We start from the raw sequence: 18,505 nt of genomic DNA on the forward strand, positions 1-18,505 counted from the left end.
TAATTCCAACTGAAATCTGTTAAAAATTCCCCAGGGCCTTTGCAAAGCCACCACAGCTCACGACTGACTATGTGCCCTGTGAAAACCGACTTGCTCTGACAAAGCAGTATAAGAAGACCCTGTATTTCAGGGTTAGGAGTTCATGGTTGAAATGGCCCCGGGGTCTAAGCTGGGAGGGAGAGAGAGAGAGAGTGAAAAAGAAAAAGAAAGAGAAAGAACCTGAAACAGAAAGAGAAAGAGAGAGTGCCCGGGAAGGGTAAGGAAAGGAAAGAAAGAAAAAGAAAGCTAGAAAGGCAGGCAGGCAGGAAAGCAGGAAGCATGCAAGGGAGGGCGTGGCAAGAGAGTAAATCAGCAGAGCCGAGGAAAATTTTGTATTGATTGGAGATTTGAAGACATGGAGCGAGGCACAGCAAACTAGGAACTGCATAATGGATGGAGGGTGTACTTTCTGGAACAGTCCTAGATCAAAGATCCCACACAAGGGCCTGGAGTCCATAAGTTTACTTGTAGTGCCAGAAAATGTTTCAGAGAAGCTGCAGAATGCCTGGGAAGGTTTCTTTTCTGATCCCATTCACCCACAAAAGAAATCGGCAAGGCGTTGTTATCCATAGCACCGGGCAGGATTTCTTCTAGACTCCCAATTTGCCAGAAGATTCTTCTTGGGTCAAATAAGACCCAGTATGAAGAGAAAACAGGAGGGAGATACACTGCTGCTAGGGAAGGTAGAGTGGGTGGAAGTTCTTGAAAAACAGCCAGAGCAGAGGAAGCCACTGAGTGACTGGGAGTTCCGGGAACCGGAGGCCTTTAAAGAGAGTGGCTGGTTTTTTGGCTGGTCCCCACATTGCCTTGCAGACCTGGAACAGTGGGAGATGTGGATCCCAATTGTCTCTGTGTTTCTCAGAGGTTGTGAGGAGAACTGCTCTGTTAAACAGCTCATCTGAATTGCAAACAAGAGATTTTGCAGAGGATGATAAGCATCTAAAACTCTGGGTCATGTTTCCATGGAATCTTGGTTTCAAGATACCTTTATTTGCATATAGGATGGTAAAACTAAGTGGATGACGCTGGCTAGGTATCTCCCTGGGGCATCACCACAGCTTTCAAACTGTCAGGGTAGAACGGGCAAGAGACTTCCTCCCGTTGTCCAAAAGGCGAGGCGTGGCACATTTTGTTTCTTAGTGAGAGGGCGGAGTCTTATCGCCTTTTGGCAGTGTATGAGTTTCTTACTGCTGCTGTAACAAATGCCATCATCTTAGTGGCTCAATACGACACAGATATAATATCTTACAGTTCTGGGGGTCAGAAGTCTGATATAGGTCCATAGGCCCGCGTTCCTTCTAGAATTTGTTTCTTCACCTTTCCCAACTTCTGGCGGTGGCTCACATTCCTTGTCTCATGGCTCCTTCCTCCATCCTCCTTCCTCTCTGAACTCTGCTTCTATCTGTATACGTCCCCCGGTCTCCCCCCACAACACGAGGCCCCGCATGATTATATTGGGTCCACATGAATAATCCAGGATAAATCTCCTCATGTTAGGAGTCAAGATCCTTAACTTCTCCATTACATCTACAAAATCGCTTTTGCCATGTAGGGTAAGATAGAGGTTCAGAAGGTTAGGGTGTGGAATATCTTTGGGATCATTATTTTTTTAAAAAGAGTATTTATTTATTTATTTGACAGGCAGAGAGACACACAGTGAGAGAGAGAGAGCGAGCACAAGCAGGGGGAGTGGGAGAGGGAGAAACAGGCGTCCCGCTGAACAGGGAGCCTGATGTGGGGCTCGATCCCAGCACCCTGGGATCATGACCTGAGCCGAAGGCAGACGATTAACGACTGAGCCACCCAGGCACCCCTTGGGATCATTATTCGGCCTACTATATGCAGTCTTGACACAGAAACAGCCTATTAAAATGTATGGTATTTGAACATAGTTGCCAATTAAAACTAGATATATGCACTAATGGTCTATACACTTGATGCAAAAACATAAATCTTCTTTAGCACTTATTATAGCTGTTTTGACATCATGTGGGCTTTGGTTCTCCAGCTGAAAGTAATATGTCGTTCAGAAAACAGAGTTGTTATGTATTATATTTTCCTAATTTTTTGACCTGCAATTTATTAGCTAAGAAATCCTTCTCAGTTCCTGGAAGGAAGAAACTGTGCCTGGAAGGAAGACTAGTGGTAACATCATTGGTTCTCCTTGCTAGTAGACCTGCAGATATCTAAGTACTGACATGCAGAACTTGGTTCTAGATGTTGACAAGCATCTAGATATTAACATATGGAACTTTCCATAATAGCAATAAAAATCAAGTGGTCACCCTTTTCACTTGGAACTGGATTGGGTGTTTTCCACACATATCTCATTTATTACTTACCAGAACTTTCTGAAGGCTGTATGACTACTTTGATTTTGCATATGGGGCAACTAAGGATCAGAAAGAGTAAGTAGCTTGTTCAAGATGAAAAAACTAGTCATTTGCACTCTTGAGAGAGGTAGTGAATGTGAGGAACTCCCCATTCCCAACACACACACACACACACACACACATATGCACACACATAACACAGATTCTTGAGTTCTTTTATTTGCCTGATACATTCGTAGATATTTGGACAATTCAAATTTCTCTCATTTTTTTTAGAGACATGTGCAAGATCAGACTGGAATGAGAGCTAACCAGTGGAATTTTGAAAATATGATGCATGTGAACACGAGATATTTGAAACCTAGTTCGCTTTCGTCACTCTCCCCTATATTTCATTTCATTTTCGAATCGGCTCAGTTCTTATACTTGAAATGGCTTAATGGTCATTCCTCGTGTGTACATTTGTTACTAAGTTTATTTCCTCAATTATTCTTCACAGATGGTGGTGACCTCCTGTCACTGCCTTTCCCTTTTCAACCTACTGAGAAAAGTACTCTCTCGGAACATCACGCCACTGGCCCGTATTAAGCATATTGATTTGAAAGAAATAGCTGGAAGGTCACAGCAGTTGGGTGACAGTGTGAACAGTGGTGAGTGGGGGCTCTGCTGGTGAGCATCAGGGCTGGGTTTGTGGTCTTAGGTCTTATTCAACTCATGTCCCAGTGGTCATCGATAATGATGAGGATAAAATGGCCTCAGAGCATTAGGAGGTCAAAGGGGTAGGGCCTGTTGGATGAGTGTTTCAAAGCCCCAGCAAAATGAGCTGATAATCCCTAGGGGATTGCTCCCATGGAGGGCAATTCTGAGAGAAGTTGCCAGGCTTCTGCTCAGATACCGCTGCAGGGGGAGGAGGAGCAAAGTCTTGAGATGGAGGGAGGAGAGGTGGAGAAGGGGTGCTGGTTGAAAGGAAAATGCTCTTAGGTATTGGATCAGCTTCCAAGTTCATCATAGATGGGCCATGTGCCTGTTCATCAGTGCCCTCCAGACTGCATGGTCCTTCAAGAGCACTGTTGTTTGACCTTCGACTTATTTGCACATTAGCTCTAATTTCATTTAAAATACAACCAAATGTGGGTTAAGAGGGTCTACACATTATCTCCTGTTCATTTCCAGAGACCAACTTAGTCCGAGTCACCATGAGAACAGAGGCCATGTGATCTCCCAGTCCTACTTACCTTTCTCTGAAGATTAGGCCAAAGTTCTGTAATGAATCTTCAAATACTAATTTATACTCCTGTTCATCTTATACCAACACACACACACAACTGTCCTCCTAGGACCTTCGCTGACATTGTAGAGAAGAGAGTACTGGACTTGAAGTCAAATTAGGTGGGCCCAACCCATGACAGTCTATTTCTTGGTTCCGGATCGTCCCTGAAGCTCAGTGTCCTCATCATTAAAATGGTTAAAATAATATCTACCAGGAAGCATTGTTATGAAAATCAAATGCAATTGGTATGAAGGCTCTTGATAAAGTATTTAGTGAAGTACAGACGTAAATATTTATTATTACTTCATGAAGGATCTAGGCAGTTTGGGGGACCTACACCATTAAAAGTAATTAGTGTGGAGGGAGTCCCTAAGATGACAAAGGAGCGGGTACATAGGGAACAATAAGAAACCATAGAAGTGTTTTTGATCCATAAAAAACCTCAGGGGTACCCCACAAGTTGCAGATAAGAAGACCAAGACACTGAATTTTACAAGGTCCAACACACCATGGGTGACAACACCGATTCTAGAAACCAGGTCCTCTGATTCCCAGTAGAATGCTTGTTGTGTGATAAGACAGAGTTCCAAAGGATTAACAAAAAGTGCCTTAAACTATCATCTTAATGTACCTACAGACGGTCATCTGCGCCATGTTGCTTTTCTAATTGATGCGGTGCATGTCTCGTGCCTCCTCATCATTTACAACCTCAAAACCCCTTAGATTGTGAGGTCCTTAAGAAGCGTGTGTACTGTAATACGATGTATACCTTAGACAGCTTCAACACAGTTCCACGACTAAAGCTGGAATTCAAATAAAATTTGCTCAGTGAATTAATCTATTGGTTCTGATTTCTTAGGAATGCCTTCTGAATGTATAACCCGTTAGCTCTTGTCTTTTTCCAAAGATTTACCTTAATGTGAATGGTTATTAAATGTTTCGCTTATATGACCATCGGTATATTAAGAGGATACCCGTTGCTTTGTCATCTTAGGGACGCTTTCCACGCTAATTACTTTTATTTTAAAAATATGTAACACTTTGCAAATTGGTATGTTATCCTTGCACAGGGCCCATGCTAATCTATGTATCTTTCCAGATTTATGGGCTGCCAAAGCAAGCACCACACTAAGTACTTTTAATGTTTTAGGCCCCTCATTTAGGGAGGCCCTGGAAGACCAGTGTGAGCTGATGGGTGAGAGTGGCCCATCACATGCAGTTGTAAGAGTTGCCTGGCTGGGGACAGCAAGCCGGGCAGTGGATTTTTACTGGACATTCTGGGAGGTAAGGAAGACAAACACAGTAATTCAAAGGACATTCCATCAAGTAGTCTAGGTGGGTGAGAACCACATGCATGATACTTTCTATTATCACTGTATTTGCTATTACACATTAAAATCTTTTAGAAAATGTTTATTATGACTGGGATAGACTGCCACAAATAGATAGCCACAAATTTGGAGGGCCTGACATTTTCGTCCATCTTCCTTTTTTCTAGATCCTTTGAGAATCCGCTCCTCTCTTCTACCTGGTCCCTCACAGGGGAGGAAGTGTAAGTCAGGTTCGACCAATCGCGGTGCATGGTGATTGGTTTCAAGATGAGCATGGGGACCATGCCGGACCAATCAGAGTCACTTTCACACAGAGATCTTCAGAAAGATCAACGCTCGCCCTTGAGTTTGCTAGAACAGGAGGATGGAAATCTTGACCAGCACTTAGAGGGTGACAGAGATTGTCTCCTGACCAAACTGTAGTTAGGCTCCCCTGACCCCTCTTCTTGACTAGGCCTCAGCCTTAGCCTTCCATGTCCATCCTGTCCTCGCTGGGCCTGCACAGCCCAGGTCTGGCAAGAATCCTGCTAACTCGGTTTCTGGAGAATCCCTGCCCCCACCTGGTATCTATCCGATCAAGTTCCTCATCCACCTATTGATGTCTAAGTCCTTGGCCTGTCTTTAACCCCTCTACCCTTGATGTCTTTTCTGAGTAGGTTTCCATCCACTGGCCCCCTCACACTACTCTTTGGCTAGAAATCTCCACTGTCCTTGTTTCTGGAATTGAGCCCAGTCTCTCTCCCTGATTATGATCATGTTGATCATGTTGCATTCTGACACTGTAACAAGTATCAGAATAATTCTTTTCTTTAAAGGGGCTAACAGATCTCATCAGAGCTGAGAGCTGGGGAGGTAAAGCACTGACCACATTTGAGACCAAGTGCCTGAAGCTAGATGCACCCTTGGACTGTCCGGTTATGCGAGCCAGTTACCTCCTGTTCACTTAACAATGATGGTGTTGGGCTTCTCTCCCTTGCCCAATAAACGCAGCAAGTCCTTACCGCTTTGAGGAAACTTGACATAGACTAATTGCATACAGTGGTATTAAAAGTAAAAATCCAAGACAGCCCAGATTTTCCCCTGCCTCCTCTCCCAGTGGCAGTAGGAATAACAGTAGGTGTTTCTCGTGGGTATTTTATTCTTTCCGAAGTTTACATTTTTAAAATACCTGTTGTGAGGCAAACACCACACTAGTTTTATATATGTGATTTTATTTAGTTCTGCCTCTCAAAGAAGTCCTTATTATACCTAATACTCAGATAAGGCAACTGAGGTCCAACGTGTTTTAACGAACCTTGATATGTCTGTCACCAAAGCACACGTTCTTTCTTCCATACGTCTTGAGATGCGCTTTGATAAGGAAATTTTTTCTTGACAAGGAACGTTGTTTCCTTTTGGTTCAACTTTACAAAAATCATTGTGAAAAGGTGCCAACCATCTTATACTGTTCGTTGGTTAGTTTCTTTACACTCAAGCAAATATCGCTAGAAAAGAATGAAACAATCTTAAATTTACCACACTTAGTTTCTGTCCTTTCTTTAGATACAATATAGTATTTATCAAATGGTGTGAAGGGGAGCCTCGATAGTGCAGACACTAAACAGTCCCTGGAAAATGCTATGAGGTCACTAGGCTTTTACTGCCTCGGTGTAGTGCAGTAGAAGCAGCCCCGGGGTGTAAACATTTGCACAGCCCAAGGACAGCACTTCACAGCTGTCCCATGAAATCACTTTGACTAAATTTCTTTTTTTTTTTTCTTTAAAGATTGTATTTATTTATTTGAGAGAGAGTGAGAGAGAGAGAGAGAGAGAGAGAGAGAGAGAAGGAGGAGGGGGAGGGGTAGAGGGAGGAGCAGGCTCCCCGCTGAGCAGGGAGCCTGATCCAAGGCTCTATTTTGGGACCCCGGGGATCATGACCTGAGCCAAAGGCAGAGGCATAACGGAGTGAGCCACCCAGGCGCCCTACTTTGACTAACTTTCAAACTGGACAAACAAGATTTCCATTTCAGGGTTTTGGGGTTTTTTATTTGTTTGCTTTAGTTTTTAAAAAAAGATTTTATTTATTTATTTGACAGAGAGAAAGATAGTGAGAGAGCGACTACAAACAGGGGGAATGGGAGAGGGAGAAGCAGGCTCCCCGCTGAGCAGAGAGCCTCATGCAGGGCTGGATCCCAGGACCCTGGGATCATGACCTGAGCTGAAGGCAGACGATTAACGACTGAGCCACCCAGGCACCCCTGCTTTATTTATTTATTTTTTAACCAAAAGTCTTTTCAACTCAGCTGGGAAGGAGATAACAACCATTGTGATACCTTCGTGAAACCCCTGGATCCTTAAAGCAGTAAGTTTCACAACAAGATATCAAAATTATGTTCCCAATCTTAAACCAGAAAGAAGTTACTTTTAATCTAGCTGGGTTTCTTAAAAAAAAAAAAAATGAGTAATTCCTTCTCCTTTGAGCCAACGTGTCTTTAAAGATAGTTCTTTCATATTTCTCCTCCAAGAGAAAAGAGCTCATATATATTACCTCACAAGAAAGCTATATTCTTCTTGTTTTCATAATTAATATCTACACAAAAAGCATAATGTACCATTGTTGTTAGCGTTGCCAGATAGTCTGACTTGAGACTGTGAGTGAAACATTCTTCGGATGACAGCACAGCTTGTTAAGCCTCGGAGGAGGTCTTCTAGTTGATTCTGGAAGGGCTGAACACAGCATTTAGCATGGTGTCTTACATGTATGACCCACTCAATAAATGAACAAGGGAGACTCTGGTAAATTGTGGGTTCAGGTTGAGAAAAAGTCACAGAGAGATACATCAGAAAGACGTACGTGATGATTGCAATCGTAAGGTATAATTTCAGGCGCACCATATCACAAGATCTGGCAACACTAACTCATTCATCTGTGGCATTGAGTGGGTTGTTATTTACAACTGTTTCTGGTTTCTTGAAAAACAAAGCAAAACAAATCAAATCAAAACAGTCCTCGCCCATAACTGGCTTTTGCAATCATAGATATTTTCCAATAATAATGTGGTGTTAAAGTTGAGAATTAGAAATGTAATATTGAAAATGATCTACATCTCTCTCTTGCATCCTTTGCAAAATCAAAAAGTTTAAAAGTATATTTCAAGCATGTTTCAGTGTGCATCAATTCTGGTGATAAACCAAGGCTCCATTAATCACTCCAATACGCAGTTCTAACATAAAACAAGAACCAAACCCCCTCCCTTTAAAAAAATAGATTTAAATTTTTTGAGCAGTTTTAGGTTCACAGCAAAATTGGGCGGAAAGTAGAGAGGGTTCCCGTATCTCCCCGCCTCCACACGTGCAGGGCCTCCCCTATTATCAACAGCCCCGCCCCCCAGAGTGGGACATTTGTTACAACTGATGGATCTGCACGGACATGTCATTATCACCCAGAGTCCATAGTTTACGTTGGGGTTTATGCTTGGTGTTGTACATGCTATGATTTTGACAAATATATAAGGACACGTATCCACCTTTTTAATAACCTACAGACTAGTTTCACTGGCCTAAAGATCACCTATGCACCAACACTTTTCCCTGCCTCTCCCACCAGCCTCAAGAAATTACTGATCTTTTTACGGTCTCACAATTTTGCCTTTTCAAGAATGTCTTATAGTTTGAACAAATTCCCTTTAAAACTATCCCAGGGTTGTCAATAATGCATACAATTGTTTTATGAGTACATATAAAACCAAAAATCATTTCGGCTTCTCTGCTTGCTAAAAGTTACAATCATATTGGAGGGGTTAGCCATGTTTTTGGGGAGGGATATTCAGTCTTAAGCCCTCATTTTTGTTTCCAAAATCGAGATCAAATTGGTTTCGAAATGAATGTCTAGCTTAGAAATGTAAGATTTTTTTAATAAGGAAAAAATTAATTACAGTTACTGACTTAAGAGGTTAAAGGAGAAATATTATACAATCATGTCAATAGATGCATAAAAAGCCTTTTAAATAAAATTCAGCATTCATAGTAAAAAAATCTTGGTAAACAAGGATTAGAACAAAATTTCCTTAATGTTTTGTAAGGAATATTTATAAAGAGATTATAGTAAATTGCACACATGAGGATATGTTAAATGTATTCCTTTTAAAATCAGGTGTATGGGGGTACCTGGGTTGCTCAGTGGTTTAAAGCCTCTGCCTTCGGCTCAGGTCATGATCTCAGGGTCCTGGGATGGAGCCCCGCATCAGGATCCCTGCAGGGAGCATGCTTCCCCCTCTCTCTCTGCTTGCCTCTGCCTACTTGTAATCTCTCTGTCGAATAAATAAATAAAATCTTTAAAAAAATTTAAAATATTGAGGAATAATTTCCACAACTTTTTTAAAAAAGAGTTTAGATATTTATTTGAGCAAGAGTGAGAGTGAACCAGAGAGAGAGCACGAGCCAGTAGCCCAATGTGGGGCTTGATCCCAGGACCCTGGGGTCATGACCTGAGCTGAAGGCAATCGCTTAAACAACTAAGTCACCCAGGTGCTCCTCCACCGAGCTTTCTGGAAATAATTACAAAGATTTGCTGAACGTCACTAAAGACTACTAAAATGGAGAGTCATACCATATTCGTAGAAATGATCACAGGCATCAGTTATCTCTTACTGCACAACCGATTACCCCACACTTTGTGGCACCAAATGACAAATATTTGCATCTCATTGCTCCTGTAGGTCAGGTCTGCCAGTGCAGCTCAGCTGGGCGGTTCTGGCTTGAAGGCTTGGTGAGGTGGCAGTGGCCGTCAAGAAGCCAGCCGGGGATGCAGTGATCTGAGAGCTTGACTGGGGCTGGAAGACCCACTTCCAAGCTCACTCACATGGCTGGTGGCCGAAGGCCTCAGTTCCTTACCACATGGGTCTTTCCACGTGGCGTCTTGCCGCGTGGCCTCCCACAGCGTGAGAGATCGAAAAGGGACAGTCTCTGAAGTCATGCACCGTCCCTTCTGCTTTTTCTATTTATTGGAAACAAGTCACTAAGTCAAGCCCACACTCAAGAGGAGAATTCATTTCAATCCTTTGAAGGGAATGTCAAAGAATTTTTGCACATATTTTAAACCAAATACTCAATATCATAAAAATATCACTTGTCCACCATTGGTAGACCATTGGTATGATACCATTGGTAGACCAACAGATTGAATGGATCCCTTTGCCTTGTTTTGGCATGTATTTTTTTCTTGACAATTAGATTTATAAGAATTTTTTAATTAAAGTATAGTCGATACAATGTTACACTATAGAAGAATCATAAAAAATTAATATTTAGCAAAACTAAATAACATTTATACAAATATAGGTGATTAAAAAGTACAAGCCAGAAATCATACAAAGTTCTGGGTAAGACTTAACCTCTAGAGCAGTGGTTCTCAACCAGGGGCAGTTTTGGCTCCCAGGGGACATTTGACAATATCTGGAGATATTTTTGGTTTTCACGTCTGGGAAGGTGCTCTTGGTGTTCTAGTGGGTAGAAACCACGGACACTAATGAACATTCGACAGTGCACTGGACAGGCTCCTACAGGAAAGAACGATCTGTTTGTAAATATCAGTAGTGCTAAGGTCGAGAAACCTCAGGAAAGGGAGTGGGTTTGGGATGGGACATGTAGAGGACAAAGTCATCGTGATGTTCATTTCCTGGAATTCTTTCAGTAATGCAAACGTGGGAATACCCTTTATAATGACTGAAAAGACACACGTAACATAAATATTCTTTTGCGTTTTCTTGGTAATTAATAAACACAATAAAGAAGAAAAACTGTTGAATCAACAGACCTTTGGACTCCTTGGACCGGGATGGCTGGGACTGAACTTCCTGTTTCGAACCATCGGATCAAGGGCGGCACCACATCACGCTCCAAGTTCTCTTTTCCCTAAGATAAAAGCCCGCCCAGAGCATCTTCCTCGACTCTTGGCATTTTATTGAGAAGGAAAACAGCTCCTCAAGATTAATTATATTGGGAAGGTGGCCTTAAATGCAGACTGCATGGGCGAACCCTGACAAACCTCTTAACTTGCTGATTTGTAAGTGCCTGTTTGTCTTTCCAAATCTGCTGGCCGTTCCGCCTCCTCACAGGGAGGGTCGAAAGAGTCAATCCAGCAGCGAGGATGAGACCTTTTAGCACTGGAAACCTCAAGAGAGCAAAGGCCTCTGAGATGTCACGGCCAAGGAGCTCCATTAGCTGACTTCGGCGCCCTCCCAGAGCTCACTGGTAGAATGAGTCCGCGTCAACCAGGGGACACTGGGCAGGTGAAAGCAATTCCCCGTGAGCCCAAAGCCCAGACCAATCAGATTCTCAAGGGGTGGGCCTAGGGCATCTCTAGCCTCGTTCTGAGCTCCCACATAAGTTCGTGGTTACCCCTGGCTTTAAATGAATGAAAATCAAGTCTTCTGTGATTAAAAACAAATGCTCTGTTTGGGGCCACGGTTGCAGAGAGCTAAAGCCTGCTATGTGTATCTTATACCAGAATGAACTGGAGGAGACAGACTAAGAGATGAAATATAAGGAAATATGTGATCTTTTTTACTTTTAGATTATGCTCTGATTTCCCCCTTAGGCATGTAGTGGAATTTCGCACATGATAACAATATTTTTCTTTGCAGCAGATGGGGTCTTTTATGAAAGGGGGTTTGCACCTTATTTAGTCTTGCCTACGTCTAAAAATGATACATAAAAACTCCAAATGTGAGCAATTCGCCTAAACTCTGCCAACCCTTTGTGTTTTTAAATAGCGAACCAGGAGGCAGTCGGATTATTTGAGCCTTAAAAGTGTGTAATGACCCCCATTATGGAAATTTGAGATGCTGTCCAATCTGAGAGGGCCCTCATTTTTTTTTTCCTTTTTTAATGGCCCAGTGCTAGCTTTGGGGACAGAAGGATGACATGTGAGTCCAAAGGTTGAGCCAAAAACCACCTCAACACAAGCTGGAGTTTGCTCAGCGTGACTGAGTGTGACGGCCATTCCCTTGGCTGTGGCCTGTATCTTACATGATTCTTCTCCAGGATTTCAGCAGAGTTTTGGAAAGCCAAATATAGAAAAGATTTATAAGTATTTTATAAATATATAAAAGATTAAAAAGAGGGAAGGATTTCTTTCGGAGGCAGCCATAATGCTTGGGGAAATTCTCGGCTCGTAGAATGACAGAGATTTAGGAGGTCCCCACCTAGGATCTGAAGGACAAGAATGTGTTGGAAGGAAACACTGGTGTTGGGAGGATTCTGTCTCACCCGTTATCTCCCTGCGTGCTCCCAGAACTTTCCCCTCCTCTCCCTCAGGCGGGTCTCCCAGCTGGTGACATGAGCCTTTCAGCCCCGGCATCCCCGGGTCCCCTCCCCGGCCGGCCTCTACGATCCCAACAGCTAAGGACGTGGCATCGGCGGGAACATCCTCTCGCCCACTTCTCCTGTACTTCGAGGTCCACGTGAAACTACACGTCGCATCTATCACGCCGGGAAAGGGGGCCCAGGTAGCCCGGTCTGCGCGACGTGCTGGAATGAGCCGGGCGCAGCTCGGCGTGGGGCAGGGGCCCTCCGCCGCCAGACGGGGTGACGCGGGGGCAAGAGGGGGCCCGGGCCGTCCCTCTCTCGGGCTTCAGGGCGGGTCGGTGCCCGCGGGAAATGGTGGCTGAGCGGGACGGTGTCCCCCGGGCGCCGCAGGGAGAGCCGGGAGCCCGCGGGTCCCCTGTGCCGGCCCAGGGCGGCCCTCCCTCTCCGCACGCGTCGGCGCTTGTGTCCGGCGGGCACCGCGGACCCACGGCGTCGCTCGCGGCGTGGCCACTTGGACAGAGCGATTGTTTGGAATTGAAGTTACGTGAGAAAGAGCGAGCGTGAGGACGCTCGGACCTCCCTTGTGCCCTGGAAGCGGGACATAGGGTCCCCCGTGAAGGTCCCCGGCCTGTCCCGGGAGGAAGGCAGACGTCCTTCTTGCCAGAGATGGGGAAGTCAAGGCCTAGAAGGTCGTGTAAGCAAACCGGCCACTTCACTAATCTGTTACTGCAAGCCCCAACGTCTGTCAGTTCTTCGTGGATTTATGGTTTCTTTGTCTAAAAGGTATAAAAACGGCTTGCCTTGGTCACTTCTGGGGGTCTCGTATTTCTGTGGGCTCCCGTAGGTACAAAACCAAATCTGTTTTTCTCCTGTGAATCTGTCTCCTGTCCGTGTCATGATTAGACCAGCCCAAGAACCGAAGAACCGGGAAGGGAAGCCCGGCGAAGTTTTCTGCGCCTACACTCAATTGTATTAGTTATCTACTGCCCCGCAACAATATTGCCACGGGCTCAGGAACCTAAAACCGCGCACATTTACTATCTCATGGCACAGCTTGGCTGGAGCCTCTGCAAGGCTGCTGTGGGGTGTTGGCCGGGGTGACTGTCCTAGCTGAGACTCACAGTCCCCTTCTCAGCTCCTGCAACAGGGTCCTGGCAGGTGTCAGACTGAGGCTGCATTTTCTCCCGGGCAGCTGGACACCAAGCCAAGTACCTGTTTCCTTAAGCAGCGCTGCCTAGGGCATGTTGCCTCCTCAAAGGAAGAAGAGAGAAGGTTCCAGCAGGCTGAGCGCCGCAGTCACGGAATCACGCACGTGTAATCACGTTTCTCCTGTCACCCCCGCAGGTCACAGGTCCCGCCCACGCTCAAGCAGAGAGAATGACACAGAGCGTGAACGCCAGGAGGTGGGGATCGTGGGAGGGGGGGCCACCCTAGAGTGTGTCTGCCACGCCAGGCCCCCCTAGGTTGGTCTAATTTATTAATTAGTTCACTTGACTGGGCATGAACCATAGCTTGACCTTGTGCTGGATAGTGGCGCATGCAAAAACCAAAAACCAAAACAAAATAAAACAAAACAGAAATAAAACCAAAGGCCTGGTCTCCACCCACATGAGCGAGGGTGCCGGCTTCTTCCCCCGGTTGGGTCCTGCTCTCCTGTGCGCAGCCCTTTGTCCTGGCACGGGGAGCTGGGGCTGAGCCTGGGTTCCGCGCTCCCCTCCACCTGGGACTTCTGGGATACCTGGGGGTGCCCCTGCCTGAGTGTGGTCGCCCAGTGACCTCCCAAGCTTGCAGCTCCTCCTGTTTGCCCAGCAGCTTCCAGGGGTCTTAGAGCTGCTTTTGGACAAGGAGAGGGGCGCTGCTTGCGAGTCTGAGACCTGGGGAGCTGGTGCACGTAAAACTCGCTGCGGAAGTCCCAGGAGATACGGGCAGAGCGCTGATAGCATCGCCCTGATGTAAGATCTCGAATTTCAGCATTTCAGGGGGCCTTCTGTTTTCTGCCTGAACTCTGACCCATCCCTGCCTAAAAATCAATTGCCCAATTTTGCTTATCACTCCAAACCTGTCTTTCGATTTCCCTGATGTATGAGTTCTAGTTGATTCCTTAGACCAGCCTCAGCAGTGCTGACATTTGGGGCCAGATAATTCTTTGCGGTGGGAGCTGTTCTGTGCATTTGGGATACCGTGATTTAGAAGAAACGCATATATTTGGTCATTCAGGTGGCCAAAATGTATTTCTCATATATCTGGTCTTCATCCACCCTAGGCATTTCCTGAGCGATATGAGCATCTTTTGTTCTGATATTTGCTCTCTTGTCCTCAGTTCTGGAAATCCCTCCAGAGCCACCGAGGTGGAAAGAGCATCTTGCTATTCCTAACAGGTCCCTTTCCACCACAACCGTGTTTACGTTAGTGCGGTGACTTGGAAAGCACCTAAGGCTGAGTGTTGGTTGTCAGGGGAACCAACCATGTGATTGGTCCTCTGACCCTTCAGTCCCACCCCCTGACTTCCGGGGCAGGAAGGGGTTACAGGTTCACCCAATCACCAATGGCCAATGACTTAAACCATCACACCTGAGTAATAAAACCTCCATAAAAACCCGAAAGGAGGGGGCCAGAGGGTCTCCGGATTGGGGAACCAGAACTCTTCTACGTGTCACTGTGCCTGGCCCCACGCTCCACAAGGACAGAAGCTTCTCTGCTCAGGATCGCACCCCGTGTAACTCTTCATATGGCTGTAGGTGCGTATCCTTTAATAGCCTTTGTGATAAATCAGTAATGTAGCAAGTAAATGGGTTTCCTGAGCTCTGTGAGCCATTCTAGCACTTTATTTGTTTGAGAGAGAGAGGGAGCCCAAGGACGGGGGCATATAAACCTCTGATTTAGAGCCAGTTGGTCAGAAGAATGGGCAGCCACCTGGGTTTGCGAGGGGCATCTGAAATGGAGGGCAGTCTTGTGGGACTGGGCCCCTTGCCTGTGGATCTGATGTCTCCAGATAGGTAGTTTCAGGATTGGGTTAAATTCTCAGACTTGTTGGTGTGGGGAACCCCCCCCCCCCACACACACACGAATCGGAATCGGGCCTGGAACCCCTAAGAACATCTTAAAATGTTAGCAGCCTCCCTGGCCTGTTTTCCCACTAGATTCCAGGAGGACCCTCTCTCCGGGGTGAAAACACATGATGTCTCCAGACGTTGCCAAATGTGTCCTGAGGACAAGCTGCCCCTGGTCGGAAACCCAGCTGAACCTGGGTTCCGTGATTCCTATGTGGCTCTGTAAGTGATCAGGTGGGCGACGGGACTACAGGATTCCCTGCCTCCACTATTGAACTTGAAACTTCCTGGTGGTACACTTTGTCTGTCTCAACCAGTGCCCATAACTGGTTTCAAAAAAGGTAAAAAACAATAGTAATAATAAAGGAAAGTGCTCCCATTAAGAATAATTTTAATCAGAATCATCTGTTCAGGGGCGCGTGGGTGGCTCAGTGGGTTAAGCCTCTGCCTTTGGCTCAGGTCATGATCTCGGTGTCCTGGGATCGAGCCCCGCATCAGGCTCTCTGCTCAGCAGGGAGCCTGCTTCCCCCCCGCCCCCCGCCCGCCTGCCTACCTCTCTGCCTACTTGTGTTCTCTCTCTCTGTGTCAAATAAATAAAATCTTAAAAAAAGAATCATCTGTTCAGTTGTATTATACAGCATCTCCTTCTTTATTTTTTAATTACGTTTATTTATTCGAGAGAGAGAGGGAGCAGGAGCAGGAGGAGGGGAAGGGGAAGAAGCAGACTCCCCACTGAGCAGAGAGCCCCATGTGGGACTCGATCCCAGGACCCTGAGATCATGACTGGAGCTGAATGCACACGCTTAACTCACTGAGCCACCCACGTGCTCCAAGCAGCAGCTTCTGCAACAGAAAGACAAATCTCTACACCACTCAAGTTGCCACCAGTTACTAAAAGCAAAGACACAGTACCCCACCCGTCTCAAGTGACGGCGAATGGTGGATGCCTGGAAGGGAGACATGTTGACATGTTGACAACTAGAGGCAGCGGTTACTTAAAAATAGTGCGGAATGGGGCCTTCTTAACTCCAGTCTATAATTATGAGGAATTTTACTGTGGTCTCTGCCTCTTCCCGCCATGTACAGCCCCTGCAGAGAGGGGAAGGAGACGTGGCAACTTGGAGACATTTCACCCTCCCTAGCGACACAGAAGACCGGCCACTCCGACAGCACCACAGTTGAAATTCACACTTTTATTTGGCCAAGCAGAGTAGAATGTGAATTTTTATGTGTATTATAATCTTTCAAGTCTTCTATATTCTTTTGAGAGTAGAGATGTGTTGTAAATCAGCATCTAAACTCTGTGGCTTCATAAATCACAGAATTACTTAATTTCCATAATAATTTCCACCTCCAACAACAGGGCTTCCGACTAGAAGTGGATGAAATTGATCACTTCTTTCTTTTTTTCTTCCTCTCTCCTTTCTTTCCTTCCTCTTCCTCTTCCTTGTTTGAAATTTTTTTTTTAAAGATTTTATTTATTTGTTTGAGAGAGAGACAGTGAGAGACAACATGAGCGAGGAGAAGGTCAGAGGGAGACGCAGACTCCCCGTGGAGCTGGGAGCCCGATGCGGGACTCGATCCCGGGACTCCAGGATCATGACCTGAGCTGAAGGCAGTCGCTCCACCAACTGAGCCACCCAGGCGCCCCCCCCTTCTTTGACGTTCTGATCTTATTTGACAAGATTCATTTTGTTTCTCTGAACTGGACATTTACATTTTTACCCCCAGAATGCTAAGATCACAGATATATTCTCAGCAAACTAAGACAAAATGAATATTGACCTGTTTGCTGAAGGTAGGGTGGTGGGGGGAATCCGCGATCCAACACCTGTGTGTCGTTTCAGCCCAAACTAATCCACCTCCCAAAGGCACCGGGAAGTGACGGGTTCTATAAGCATTAGCGAGAATGGTCCTGGAGATTCCTTTGGATAACTCTTCTAGGGTCTTCTTGTAATGCCTCCAAGGATTTCAAAATGACTATAAAAAACACGAAGGCATAAAAAACACCAAACAATTTTGGAACCCAGTGTAATCCTCTCAAAAACATGACTAGCCAAAGCCCATGCAGGCGTCTTGGAGAGAAGGCTGTGCTTGCCTTGGGGGGTGAGGGAGGTACAGACCTGAGATTGGGTAGGGGTCCTCATCCGGGTCCTCAGAGCCCTTGCTCTTCTGTGTCCGGTTCCCTGTGGAGGCACGGATCTGGGCTTTCTCTCCCTGTGTGTCACATGTTTTGCTTCCTGTTTTTGTACATCTTCAGTAGTTACCTGTGAAGAAGGTGGTTGGTCAGGGGACTTGATTTCACAGTTTCAGATCATTCCCAGGAAGGGCCTCCTCTGTCTCTATCCAGGGAATGGCAGTCACTGAATTTTTCCCTTTTCAAACACACTGCCATGGATTACAAACAGCTTATATCGCCTCAGTTTCTTTTGCTAGAAAATAATTATTTAAAAAAAAAATAGTGTTAAAAATTGTTTTTAGAATTTCTGACTAACTGCAGTTTGCAAAATGTTTCACTTGGCATTGAATTCTATGGGGTGCATCCTTTATTCGTTCCTTTATTCAACTCGTTGAAACCTTTTGTTTGCAAAATGATTGGAAAGACTTTGTAGAGGTTCTGATAATAAGGCACGCATGGCATTAACAGTGGGGTTCCGAGACAGGAGTACAACACTGTCCTGTCTGCTAGGCTTTCTTATCCATTAGGGGAGTCGGAAACATAAATGCCCTTTAATACCATCGGGAGCTCAAGGGCAGGGGCTAGGGCTTTGGTGCTCAAGCAACATCTCTCTCTGTTCTTTTTGAGATTTTATTTATTTGACACAGAAAGATCACAGATAGGCGAAGCAGCAGGCAGAGAGAGGGGGAAGCAGGCTCCCCGCTGAGCAGAGAGCCCGATGCGGGGCTCGATCCCAGGACCCTGGGACCATGACCTGAGCTGAAGGCAGAGGCTTTAACCCACTGAACCACCAGGTGCCCCGCAACATCTCATCAGGAGGATGGCCTTACAAATCAGGCTCAAGTGGACAAAACATTGTCAAATATAAAGATACCACCAAACTAACAGTCTAAAGTTGGAAAATGGGTCCCAAGGAAGCACAAGGGAGACAAAAACCAAAAAAATAAAAACAAAATAAAATAAAATAAAACCTAGTAGGAAGAAGGGAAGATGTTGAAAACTCAGACTGACTTCCTT

At 45.5% G+C, this 18,505-nt stretch overlaps 1 pseudogene; it reads right to left on the minus strand.

Moving 5' to 3' along the window:
* Positions 1 to 4,667: 4,667 nt before the first annotated feature.
* Positions 4,668 to 4,764, minus strand: LOC116583797 (annotated as a pseudogene).
* Between the last annotated feature and the right edge of the window lie 13,741 nt (positions 4,765 to 18,505).

Source organism: Mustela erminea, chromosome X, assembly GCF_009829155.1.
Source record: "Mustela erminea isolate mMusErm1 chromosome X, mMusErm1.Pri, whole genome shotgun sequence".
Taxonomy (NCBI): Eukaryota; Metazoa; Chordata; class Mammalia; order Carnivora; family Mustelidae; genus Mustela; species Mustela erminea.